We start from the raw sequence: 14,248 nt of genomic DNA on the forward strand, positions 1-14,248 counted from the left end.
ATGAGACAGATTAACAGGAGGAGAAAAATATCAAAGTTTTATTATGTGCATATGGAGGCCCCAAAATGAAACGGAGACCTAAGGCAGACAGTTTTTATACTTCTTAGACAGAGACAATAAATTTGTGAGGAATTGACAAAAGATAAAGAAAACAGATGTTTGAGAGCTTTAATTAGTAAGGGATTCTAAGCAGCATTTCGGCTGAGGGGTTGATTAGTAAAAAAGTAACAAGGTTTGTTTCTACAGTTTTTCTTGGCTTTAAAGTTCCTATCTCTGATGACGAAGATATGTTTTTATTTCTTCATACAGGGAGGGGTACCTTCCATGTGGGAGATTTATTTCTTGCTCTCAGGGGTACAGGGGATGGTCTGAGTGTTTTTGTACTGGCTGTTTCCCAAGTAGTTTCAATTCAAAATAATCAGTATGCCATTGTGGCACATTTTAGGTAGCCTGCCCTTAGCCTTTACAGAGGTAAAAATAATTAAGAGTAATCTGAAATATAGCTAATAGATATTCATAAATTATGGATCATCATTATTGTTTTTAAATACAAATTTGTCTTGCTAAAATAGAATGAATTAAGTGATAAACATGGGTCACTTACCCATGAAAAAAACTTTACATTTTATACTAGTTGTTTCTATGATACACTGTTATGATAATATAAGGCTTCTCATTTACTTGTGTTTTTGATACTCAAGTATAATCTTCTAGAGAATTAGGAAATGAAATGTTTTATAAGTTTAAGAACAATGGTACCCAACAATATCACTTACAGAAATGTATCCTAAGGAAGCAATAGGACAAGAGCAAAATAAGTGTATATAAAGATGTTCATTTCAACACAGTTTATGATGCTTCAAAAAATATAATCAAACCAAATGATCATTTATAGAAAATTTATAAAATGAGTTACTGTAATTCCCTATGATGAAATTTTAAATATCTAGTTAAAAATGACATTGTATCTGTATCTATTACCATGGAAATACGGTCATAACTTATTACTAAGTGAAAAGAATAGATAACAAAGTAAATTATAATCCCATCTTTGAATACACATTCATGAAAAAGATCTGGAGGCTGTATGCAAAAAGGTTAACTAGGGATATCTCTGGGTAAACTTAATCAGTGATTATGATCTTCTCTCCTAAATTTTCTGAAATTTTTACAGTGAATATACATTCCTTTTATTTTTGTAAAATAAAAAGTTGTATGTCAATTTAGCAAATATATACAATCATAAGCAAATTATCAATGTAATAATTAAAGATTTGCCAAGTGAATACTATTAATGAATACATGATTAAGTCTTTTTTATCAGTTTTGAGTTAAAATAAGTGTGTTTCAGTGGCTTTCAGAAAAGAGATCCATTCATTTATTTTTTAAGTGATGGCAAAATCTTTTAACTATACAAATTTTTAAAATATTCATAACCCAACCCCTGATCAAAATTATTTTTTTATGTCCATTGTCAGTCTGTGTGCATATTCTAGTGAGACTCTAGTCCTTGTCTATGTGCATACTCCATTTCCACATATTAATAATAATTTTATAGATAGAATTTTGCAATCCTCATTTTCACATATCATTTCACAAAATTCTATTTTCTCACATTTTTTTCCCCACTCCTTGCTTTATCCCTCCTATGAATATCCAATATTAGCATGGTATATATGCTTCTACTCTTTTCTCCAATTCCATGCAATCACAAACAGATAAATGATAGGTAGGTAGGCGTGTAGGTAGACGATAGATAGATAGATGTTGCTTGTGTTTTAAAAACAAGAAATCAGGCCGAGAAGAGGAAGATGGCGGCGTAGGAGGACGCTGGGCTCACCGCGCGTCCTGCTGATCACTTAGATTCCACCTACACCTGCCTAAATAACCCAGAAAACCACCAGAGGATTAGCAGAACGGAGTCGCCGGAGCCAAGCGCAGACGAGAGGCCCACGGAAGAGGGTAGGAAGGGCGGCGAGGCGGTGCGCGCTCCACGGACTGGCGGGAGGGAGCCGGGGCGGAGGGGCGGCTCGCCGGCCAAGCAGAGCCCCCGAGTCTGGCTTGCAAAAAGCGGAGGGGCCTGACGGACTGTGTTCCGACAGCAAGCGCGACTTAGCGTCTGGGAAGTCATAAGTTAACAGCTCTGCTCAGAAAGCGGGAAGGCTGGAGGACAAAGGGAAGGAGAGCTGCTGAGCCCCCGGACAACAGAGCTCAGTTTGGTGGGGAACAAAGGCACTCGCCAGCGCCATCTTCCCCGCCCATCCCCCAGCCAAAATCCCAAAGAGAACCAGTTCCTGCCAGGGAACTTGCTCGCTCCGCGCAAACACCCAACGCTGCGCTTCTGCGGAGCCAAACCTCCTGCAGCGGATCTGACTCCCTCCTGCTGCCACAGGGCCCCTCCTGAAGTGGATCACCTAAGGAGAAGCAAGCTAAGCCTGCCCCTCCTGCCCCTGTGCACCTTGCCTACCCACCCCAGCTAAGACGCCAGATCCCCAGCATCACAAGCCTGGCAGTGTGCAAGTAGCCCAGACAGACCACCCCACCCCACAGTGAATCCCGCCCCTAGGAGAGGGGAAGAGAAGGCACGCACCAGTCTGACTGTGGCCCCAGCGGTGGGCTGGGAGCAGACATCAGGTCTGACTGCGGCTCCGCCCACCAACTCCAGTTATACACCACAGCACAGGGGAAGTGCCCTGCAGGTCCTCACCACGCCAGGGACTATCCAAAATGACCAAGCGGAAGAATTCCCCTCAGAAGAATCTCCAGGAAATAACAACAGCTAATGAGCTGATCAAAAAAGATTTAAATAATATAACAGAAAGTGAATTTAGAATAATAGTCATAAAATTAATCGCTGGGCTTGAAAACAGTATAGCTGACAGCAGAGAATCTCTTGCTACAGAGATCAAGGGACTAAGGAACAGTCACGAGGAGCTGAAAAACGCTTTAAACGAAATGCATAACAAAATGGAAACCACCACGGCTCGGATTGAAGAGGCAGAGGAGAGAATAGGTGAACTAGAAGATAAAGTTATGGAAAAAGAGGAAGCTGAGAAAAAGAGGGATAAAAAAATCCAGGAATATGAGGGGAAAATTAGAGAACTAAGTGATACACTAAAAAGAAATAATATACGCATCATTGGTATCCCAGAGGAGGAAGAGAGAGGGAAAGGTGCTGAAGGGGTACTTGAAGAAATAATAGCTGAGAACTTCCCTGAAGTGGGGAAGGAAAAAGGCATTGAAATCCAAGAGGCACAGAGAACTCCCTTCAGACGTAACTTGAATCGATCTTCTGCACGACATATCATAGTGAAACTGGCAAAATACAAGGATAAAGAGAAAATTCTGAAAGCAGCAAGGGGTAAACGTGCCCTCACATATAAAGGGAGACCTATAAGACTCGTGACTGATCTCTCTTTTGAAACTTGGCAGGCCAGAAAGAATTGGCACGAGATTTTCAGTGTGCTAGACAGAAAAAATATGCAGCCGAGAATCCTTTATCCAGCAAGTCTGTCATTTAGAATAGAAGGAGAGATAAAGGTCTTCCCAAACAAACAAAAACTGAAGGAATTTGTCACCACTAAACCAGCCCTACAAGAGATCCTAAGGGGGACCCTGTGAGACAAAGTACCAGAGACATCACTACAAGCATAAAACATACAGACATCACAATGACTCTAAACCCATATCTTTCTATAATAACACTGAATGTAAATGGATTAAATGCGCCAACCAAAAGACATAGGGTATCAGAATGGATAAAAAAACAAGACCCATCTATTTGCTGTCTACAAGAGACTCATTTTAGACCTGAGGACACCTTTAGATTGAGAGTGAGGGGATGGAGAACTATTTATCATGCTACTGGAAGCCAAAAGAAAGCTGGAGTAGCCATCCTTATATCAGACAAACTAGACTTTAAATTAAAGGCTGTAACAAGAGATGAAGAAGGACATTATATAATAGTGACAGGGTCTATCCATCAGGAAGAGCTAACAATTATAAATGTCTATGCGCCGAATACCGGAGCGCCCAAATATATAAAACAATTACTCATAAACACAAGCAACCTTATTGATAAGAATGTGGTAATTGCAGGGGACTTTAACACCCCACTTACAGAAATGGATAGATCATCTAGACACACGATCAATAAAGAAACAAGGGCCCTGAATGAGACATTGGATCAGATGGACTTGACAGATATATTTAGAACTCTGCATCCCAAAGCAACAGAATATACTTTCTTCTCGAGTGCACATGGAACATTCTCCAAGATAGATCATATACTGGGTCACAAAACAGCCCTTCATAAGTTTACAAGAATTGAAATCATACCATGCATACTTTCAGACCACAACGCTATGAAGCTTGAAATCAACCACAGAAAAAAGTCTGGAAAACCTCCAAAAGCATGGAGGTTAAAGAACACCCTACTCACGAATGAGTGGGTCAACCAGGCAATTAGAGAAGAAATTAAAAAATATATGGAAACAAACGAAAATGAAAATACAACAATCCAAACGCTTTGGGACGCAGCAAAGGCAGTCCTGAGAGGAAAATACATTGCAATCCAGGCCTATCTCCAAAAACAAGAAAAATCCCAAATACAAAATCTAACAGCACACCTAAAGGAAATAGAAGCAGAACAGCAAAGGCAGCCTAAACCCAGCAGAAGAAGAGAAATAATAAAGATCAGAGCAGAAATAAACAATATAGAATCTAAAAAAACTGTAGAGCAGATCAATGAAACCAAGAGTTGGTTTTTTGAAAAAATAAACAAAATTGACAAACCTCTAGCCAGGCTTCTCAAAAAGAAAAGGGAGATGACCCAAATAGATAAAATCATGAATGAAAATGGAATGATTACAACCAATCCCTCAGAGATACAAACAATTATCAGGGAATACTATGAAAAATTATATGCCAACAAATTGGACAACCTGGAAGAAATGGACAAATTCCTGAACACCCACACTCTTCCAAAACTCAATCAGGAGGAAATAGAAAGCTTGAACAGACCCATAACCAGCGAAGAAATTGAATCGGTTATCAAAAATCTCCCAACAAATAAGAGTCCAGGACCAGATGGCTTCCCAGGGGAGTTCTACCAGACATTTAAAGCAGAGATAATACCTATCCTTCTCAAGCTATTCCAAGAAATAGAAAGGGAAGGAAAACTTCCAGACTCATTCTATGAAGCCAGTATTACTTTGATTCCTAAACCAGACAGAGACCCAGTAAAAAAAGAGAACTACAGGCCAATATCCCTGATGAATATGGATGCAAAAATTCTCAATAAGATACTAGCAAATCGAATTCAACGGCATATAAAAAGAATTATTCACCATGATCAAGTGGGATTCATTCCTGGGATGCAGGGCTGGTTCAACATTCGCAAATCAATCAACGTGATACATCACATTAACAAAAAAAAAGAGAAGAACCATATGATCCTGTCAATCGATGCAGAAAAGGCCTTTGACAAAATCCAGCACCCTTTCTTAATAAAAACTCTTGAGAAAGTCGGGATAGAAGGAACATACTTAAACATCATAAAAGCCATTTATGAAAAGCCCACAGCTAACATCATCCTCAACGGGGAAAAACTGAGAGCTTTTTCCCTGAGATCAGGAACACGACAGGGATGCCCACTCTCACCGCTGTTGTTTAACATAGTGCTGGAAGTTCTAGCATCAGCAATCAGACAACAAAAGGAAATCAAAGGCGTCAAAATTGGCAAAGATGAAGTCAAGCTTTCGCTCTTTGCAGATGACATGATATTATACATGGAAAATCCGATAGACTCCACCAAAAGTCTGCTAGAACTGATACATGAATTCAGCAAAGTTGCAGGATACAAAATCAATGTACAGAAATCAGTTGCATTCTTATACACTAACAATGAAGCAACAGAAAGACAAATAAAGAAACTGATCCCATTCACAATTGCACCAAGAAGCATAAAATACCTAGGAATCAATCTAACCAAAGATGTAAAGGATCTGTATGCTGAAAACTATAGAAAGCTTATGAAGGTAATTGAAGAAGATTTAAAGAAATGGAAAGACATTCCCTGCTCATGGATTGGAAGAATAAATATTGTCAAAATGTCAATACTACCCAAAGCTATCTACACATTCAATGCAATCCCAATCAAAATTGCACCAGCATTCTTCTCGAAACTAGAACAAGCAATCCTAAAATTCATATGGAACCACAAAAGGCCCCGAATAGCCAAAGTAATTTTGAAGAAGAAGACCAAAGCAGGAGGCATCACAATCCCAGACTTTAGCCTCTACTACAAAGCTGTCATCATCAAGACAGCATGGTATTGGCACCAAAACAGACACACAGACCAATGGAATAGAATAGAAACCCCAGAACTAGACCCACAAACGTACGGCCAACTCATCTTTGACAAAGCAGGAAAGAACATCCAATGGAAAAAAGACAGTCTCTTTAACAAATGGTGCTGGGAGAACTGGACAGCAACATGCAGAAGGTTGAAACTAGACCACTTTCTCACACCATTCACAAAAATAAACTCAAAATGGATAAAGGACCTGAATGTCCGACAGGAAACCATCAAAACCTTAGAGGAGAAAGCAGGAAAAGACCTCTCTGACCTCAGCCGTAGCAATCTCTTCCTCGACACATCCCCAAAGGCAAGGGAATTAAAAGCAAAAGTGAATTCCTGGGACCTTATGAAGATAAAAAGCTTCTGCACAGCAAAGGAAACAACCAACAAAACTAAAAGGCAACCAACGGAATGGGAAAAGATATTTGCAAATGACATATCGGACAAAGGGCTAGTATCCAAAATCTATAAAGAGCTCACCAAACTCCACACCCGAAAAGCAAATAACCCAGTGAAGAAATGGGCAGAAAACATGAATAGACACTTCTCTAAAGAAGACATCCGGATGGCCAACAGGCACATGAAAAGATGTTCAGCGTCGCTCCTTATCAGGGAAATACAAATCAAAACCACACTCAGATATCACCTCACGCCAGTCAGAGTGGCCAAAATGAACAAATCAGGAGACTATAGATGCTGGAGAGGATGTGGAGAAACGGGAACCCTCTTGCACTGTTGGTGGGAATGCAAATTGGTGCAGCCGCTCTGGAAAGCAGTGTGGAGGTTCCTCAGAAAATTAAAAATAGACCTACCCTATGACCCAGCAATAGCACTGCTAGGAATTTATCCAAGGGACACAGGAGTACTGATGCATAGGGGCACTTGTACCCCAATGTTCATAGCAGCACTCTCAACAATAGCCAAATTATGGAAAGAGCCTAAATGTCCATCAACTGATGAATGGATAAAGAAATTGTGGTTTATATACACAATGGAGTACTACATGGCAATGAGAAAAAATGAAATATGGCCTTTTGTAGCAACGTGGATGGAACTGGAGAGTGTGATGCTAAGTGAAATAAGCCATACAGAGAAAGACAGATACCATATGGTTTCACTCTTATGTGGATCCTGAGAAACTTAAGAGAAACCCATGGGGGAGGGGAACAAAAAAAAAAAAAAAAAAAAGAGGTTAGAGTGGGAGAGAGCCAAAGCATAAGAGACTGTTGAGAACTGAGAACAAACTAAGGGTTGATGGGGGGTGGGAGGGAGGAGAGGGTGGGTGATGGGTACTGAGGAGGGCACCTTTTGGGATGAGCACTGGGTGTTGTATGGAAACCAATTTGACAATAAATTTCATATATAAATAAAAAAAAAAAAAATAAAACTTTACACAAAGAATAAAAAAAAAAAAAAATAAAATAAAAACAAGAAATCACACTTTATACGTTTCTCTGCAACCTATTATTCTCATTCAACAATAAATCATAGCTTTACCTTACTTTTATAATCAGTGAAGTAAATAACCTGTGAAATAAAATTGTACTCATGAATTTCACCCTGAGAGGAAGAGAGCTCTGATTGGTTTGCTATTCCAACCTCTGCACTAACCTGCTCTGTGACTTGGAAAACAACACCTCACAATGAGCCTCAGTTTCCTCATTTGAAAAGTAAAATGTAAGACTAGATCTTTTCCAACTCAATAATTCCATGACTCATACTTTCATCTTCTGTTTTAATGGGTTGTGCTTTGGCAGAATGTCCTTCTTTAAAGCTTTCTACTTCTTAATTTCTTAAGGACAAATGGCCAATAAATCTCAAGTATGTGTATTTCAACTAGGTTCTTCTAAGAATGTTGCCAGATCCTCATTTTACACTGCTTTTTAAATATAATAATATAATAAATGCATAATTTAATTGATATAGGTGTGTAAGATATTTAAGTTCTTTGTTTTTTTTTTTTTTTTAATTTTTTTTTTTAACGTTTATTATTTTGGGGACAGAGAGAGACAGAGCATGAACGGGGGAGGGGCAGAGAGAGAGGGAGACACAGAATCGGAAACAGGCTCCAGGCTCCGAGCCATCAGCCCAGAGCCATCAGCCCAGAGCCTGACGCGGGGCTCGAACTCATGGAGTGCGAGATCGTGACCTGGCTGAAGTCGGACGCTTAACCGACTGCGCCACCCAGGCGCCCCTAAGTTCTTTGTTTTTATAAGCAAAAGTGATTTTCTCCTAAGCATCTCAGCTCTTTAAAAAAAAAAAAAAAAAACTTCTGCTGATTTGAAAGAGACTTAAATGACTAGCTGAACTCATGTGCACATTAGCTATGTGAATTGGAATAAATGCAGAATTTCTGATACTATACTTTGCCTGCTTCTTGAATCCACTAAGCTTCTTATAAGAATTTTTATGGCAAAAAAAAAGTAGTTAGCATTTCAATAGTGTATACTTTTCATTAGGTTGCAGATACTGACCAAGTGCTCACAATGGCCTATTTCTTACCCAATGACTTGGCCTAACCAGACTGTAGTTGATCGTCTCTCTTTTCCACAGGGTGCTGAACTTTGGCTTGCCCCCAAATCTAAGCAAGCACTAAAATGCAGGGCATCTTCCCTTAAAAGTCCGTTCAGAATCAGCTGACAGCAGGGAAAAACATTTCCTATTTTACCACACTGTTCATGCTGTTTGCTCAGCTTCACCTGCTTGCTCCATTTCCCCTCGAAGTTCCTATAGTCCTGCTTTATCCCTCCCTATGGAAGAAAAGGCCTTGCAGCACCTGGGTGGCTCAGTCAGTTAAGCGTCTAACTCTTGATTGCAGCTCAGGTCACGATCTCAAGGTTTGTGAATTCAAGCCCTGCGTTGAGCCTGGCATCCGGCTCTGTGCTGACAGCGTGAAGACTGCTTGAGATTCTCTCTGTCTCCCTCTCTTTCTGCCCCTCCCCTGCTTTCGCTCAAAATAAATAAATAAATAAACTTAAAAAAAAAAGCTGTTTTCTGTTTGATTTTGAGATGCCTGAAGTCCTGAGGGAGGAACATTCTCCGTATTATAATAATCTTCTTAAGTCTCCACTTGCCTAAGTCTGGATTTGTTCTTATTTGACAGCACTAAAAATTTCATAGGTCTTTCTGGTTCACCTTTTACCTTCTCAACCAGTTTTCTTTTCACCTGTCAGTGTTAATCACACCATAAATGGTGTCCCCCCAGTGTTGATCCTCAAAGACTATATACTAAATGATATTCTCTGTGTAGCCATTGTTTTGAAAAATGGGTGCATGGTTATATGTGGTTATGTGTGTATGACATGTGGATTATACCTGCAATAATCATAATCATGTATGTGACATAATTATATATGTGAGATATATACAGATTGATTTCTGTATCCATTTGTGATACAATTCTATATCAGTCTTCTAAGAAAATTCCACCATTATCTCTTATATCATACCAAATGTTTATACTCATAAAATGAAAGTGAAATACTAAAGCTTTTTTTAAAATTTATTTTGAGAGAGAGACAGAAAGAGTGAGTGGGGGAGGGGAAGAGAAAGAGGGAGTGAGAGAATCCCAAGCAGGCTCTGCAACACGGGGCTTGAATTCACGAACCATGAGATCATGACCTGAGCTGAAACTGAGAGTAGGATGACTAGCCAATGAGCCACCCAGGTGCCCCTAATAAAAGTGTAACATACAATACCAAATACCTTATCACTGTTGCTGACATATGAAATGCTCATTATAGTGACATTGAGCCTTTATTATAAAAATAAAGGAAATATTTTCTTCTTTTTTTTTAAAGACTGAATAGTAGGGGGCGCCCGGGGGGCTCGGTCGGTTAAGCGTCTGACTTCGGCTCAGGTCATGATCTCACGGCCCGTGAGTTCGAGCCCGCGTCGGGCTCTGTGCTGACCGCTCAGAGCCTGCAGCCTGTTTCAGATTCTGTGTCTCCCTCTCTCTCTGCCCCTCCCCTGTTCATGCTCTGTCTCTCTCTGTCTCAAAAATAAATAAACGTTGAAAAAAAATTAAAAAAATAATAAAATAAAATAAAAAATAAAGACTGAATAGTGTTTCATTTTAGGTATACACCACATTTTCTTTATCCATTGATCCATTGATGGGCATTTAGGTTGTTTTCATATCTTGGCTATTGTGAATAATGCTGCAATGAACATGGGAGTACAGACATCTCTTTGAGATCCTGATTTCAATTCTTTTAGATAAATACCCAGAAGTGGGATCGCTGGATCACATGGTAGTTCTATTTTCAATTTTTTGAGGAACCTCCATACTGTTTTCCATAGCACCTGCACCACTTTACATTCCCACCAATAGTGTACAAAGGTTCCATTTTCTCCACCTCCTCACCACACTTGTTATCTTTTTTTAAATTTTTTTCAACATTTATTTATTTGAGAGAGACAGAGAATGAGTGGGGGAGAGGCAGAGAGAGAGGGAGACACAGAATTTGATGCAGGCCCCAGACTGAGCTGTCAGCACAGAGCCTGATGAGGAGCTCTAACCCATGGACCACAAGATGATGACCTGAGCTGAAGTCAGATGCTTAAGGACAGAGCCACCCAGGCACCCTTTTTTCTTTTCTCTTTTTCTTTTTTCTTCTTTCTTTCTTTCTTTCTTTCTTTCTTTCTTTCTTTCTTTCTTTCTTTCTTTCTTTCTTTCTTTCTTTCTTTCTTTTTGATAATAGCAATCCTAACAAGTGTGAGGTCATACTTGATTATAGTTTTGATTTGCATTTTCCCAATAAGTGATCTTGAGCATCTTTTTATATACCTCTTTGCCTACAGGACATTATGCTAAGTGAAATAAGCCAGTCACAGAAGGACAAATACTGCATGATTCCACTTACATCATGTCTTAGTCCATTCAGGCCACTCTAATAGAATACCGTAGACTGGATGGCTTATAAACAATTTATTTCTCACAGTTGTGGAGGCTGGGAAGTCCAAGATCAAGGAGTCAACCAATTCGGTGCCTGGTGAGAGCCCACTTCCTATGACATGCAGGGGTCTTTTCACTGTGTCCTCACATGGCAAAAGGGGGCAAGGGAGCTCTCCTCGTGTCTCTTATAAGGGCACTAGTCCCATTCATGAGGGCTCACTTCCCAAAGGTTCCACCTCCAAATACCATCACATTAGGGACTCGACTTCAACATATGAATTTTGGAGTCACAAATATTCAGTCTATAGCATATGAAGTATATGAAACAGTCAAACTCATAGAAACAAAGGTTAGAATGGTGCTTGCCAGGAGCTTGGGGGAGGGCGACTAGGGAGTTTCTATTCAACAGGTATAAATTTTCATTTTGAAAAGTGCATAAGTTCTAGAGATCTGCTGTGCAACGTTGTGCCCTATAGTTAGCAGTACTGCATTGTGCATTTAAAAATTTGTTAAGGGGGCGCCTGGGTGGCGCAGTCGGTTAAGCGTCCGACTTCAGCCAGGTCACGATCTCGCGGTCCGTGAGTTCGAGCCCCGCGTCGGGCTCTGGGCTGATGGCTCAGAGCCTGGAGCCTGTTTCCGATTCTGTGTCTCCCTCTCTCTCTGCCCCTCCCCCGTTCATGCTCTGTCTCTCTCTGTCCCAAAAATAAAATAAATAAACGTTAAAAATTTGTTAAGAGGGCATAGATCTCATATTAAATGTTCTTAGCACAATAAAAAACAAAAACAAAGAATACAGGAGAGAAAACAGGACTCTATTAGCCCATGCATTCACAACAAAAATGTCTTCTGTGTGAACTTCTCAAGCATTTAAATAAACCATTTGCACCTGGCATACTTTTGTTACTTTTTTTTCAATGGAATAAGTGCACATATTCTTGCTGGTATTACTTCAGAGTGGGACTCTGTATATTTATACTCTATCTTCAAAAAAGACTTGAGAAGGTTTATAAAAAAAGATATAATTACAGTAAAATAAGACTGCATTAAAGCAATGGTAAAAGATATGAACCAGACAGTTTAAAAGAAAAATTTTAGATGAGAGAAAAAGGAAAGAAAATATTCCAGAAAACCTAAGGAGAATGACTGCAACTAAGCATACAACATGGCTCTAAGCTTCTTAGCAACCAAGACAAAAGTGGGCTACAGAGCAGTCCTTATGAGAGAAATATTATCAAAGTATATAGAGAAAGGAACTCTCCTAGCTTGAAATTCTGGAAGGAAATTCCCCCAAGGGTCATTTTATAAAAGATAGATAGCTAGATTAGGAACAATCCTATCATTAGGGAAAGGAGGGGTATTCTACCTGTGACTTACACTGCAGTGATAAGGTAGTACCTCTGTGAAGACCTTTCTATGGGGGATTTTTAGCTTTCTCCATGACATAAACAAGCACTAGTTCTAAAATATCAATGTTGTTTTTCTTACTCTTTCAAAAAAGGCCCTCTTTATTTAACCTGTTATGTGGGCCAATGACTTGAGTACCAGGATTTCAGAGGTATTCAATAAAATTACCTCACTAAAATGTCACATGACAGACTGGGAGGCTATTAATTGTATGTGGAAGAATGTGAAATACAGTGTCAGAAAATGTAAGTTAGGGTCACAGCCCCATTTCTTACTGGCTGCATGACCTTGGACAAGTTACTTCTTCATTTGAAGCCTTCATTTCCTTATTCTTTACAATGAGAATAAAAGATTTCTTACTTCTTATTATGATTAAGTAAGATAATTTGCATGAAAGCACTTATAAACTGCAAAGGTTAGTTATTATTATTTTACCTTTCCAGAAGTCTCCTTGCCTTTAAATTAGAGGTCACTGGGTTTTTCTCTCCAAGCAATTGAATGCAGTTAATAAGCACTCAAGGGGCACCTGGGTGGCTCAGTTGGTTAAGCCTCCGACTTCGGCTCAGGTCATGATCTCATGAGTTCGAGCCCCAACGTGGGGCCCTGTACTGACAGCTTAGAGCCTGGAGCCTGCTTCAGATTCTGTGTCTCCATCTCTGTCTCTCTCTTTGCCCCTCCCCTGCTTGCACACTCTTTCTCTCTCCCTCTCTCAAAAATAAATAAACATTAAAAAATATTTATAAGCACTCAATAAAATAGTTGCTTTGTATTCATGCATAGACCATTCACTCTCTGGAAGACTTCTAAAACCAAAACAAAACAAAAAAAAAACCACGAAAAAAACAAAAATAGACTTTTCTTCTTGAAGAAGTAACCTGTAAAATAGATTTTCTATTTCATTTTTATATATGAAAGAAAAATTTGTTTACTCTATGAACAAAACAAATAAGGCCATTTTCTCCACTAATAGGAACAGAGAGGATTTCCAGGAGAATGAACAAAGACCAAGTGTGCATGCACACGTACACTTACGGAGTAATTGTTAGGTTGGACTGTGGTTCAATTTGTAGTACAATCTCTCCTCAACAAATTTGATAAAGTAGACCACATATTATTTTCAAAAGATTATGCTGACTGACTGGTTGTATGTATAGTCTGGAGCTCAGAGAGCCTGACAGCAAATAGGCAACTCTGCTGCTGTCACAGTCATCCAGACCCCAGGGAAAGTGACAGCCTAGACATAAGTAATAGCTATAGGAAAAGAGGGGAGTCTGAGAGATGTCTGTTATTTACTGATATTTAACCCTTTCTGAGTCACCAATTGCTTGGAGAGTCTCCTGGAAACTATAAGGCCTCTTGCAGGAGAAATGCAAACACACTTTAAAAGAAAATAATTTCCAATCCCTCCTACATACATATGTGAACATACGTATAGATATGTGTGTGCACACACACATATCCGTCTTGAGAAAAGAAAAATGCTTGTGGGCAAAGGAAATGCAAGCATTAATGAAGAATTATCAATTTCTAAAAGATTTTTCACATTCCTGAGAGTACTCCAAACCCTGGCTTTCTGGAGTTGAAAG

General features: G+C 39.5%; 1 protein-coding gene across 13 annotated transcripts in view; it reads left to right on the forward strand.

Moving 5' to 3' along the window:
- Positions 1-14,248, forward strand: part of ANKS1B (ankyrin repeat and sterile alpha motif domain containing 1B) — a 1,105,230-nt gene that overhangs the window by 657,460 nt on the left and 433,522 nt on the right. The window lies entirely within an intron of this gene.

This window comes from Puma concolor, chromosome B4, assembly GCF_028749965.1.
Source record: "Puma concolor isolate L17-30 chromosome B4, mPumCon1.1.hap2, whole genome shotgun sequence".
NCBI lineage: Eukaryota > Metazoa > Chordata > Mammalia > Carnivora > Felidae > Puma > Puma concolor.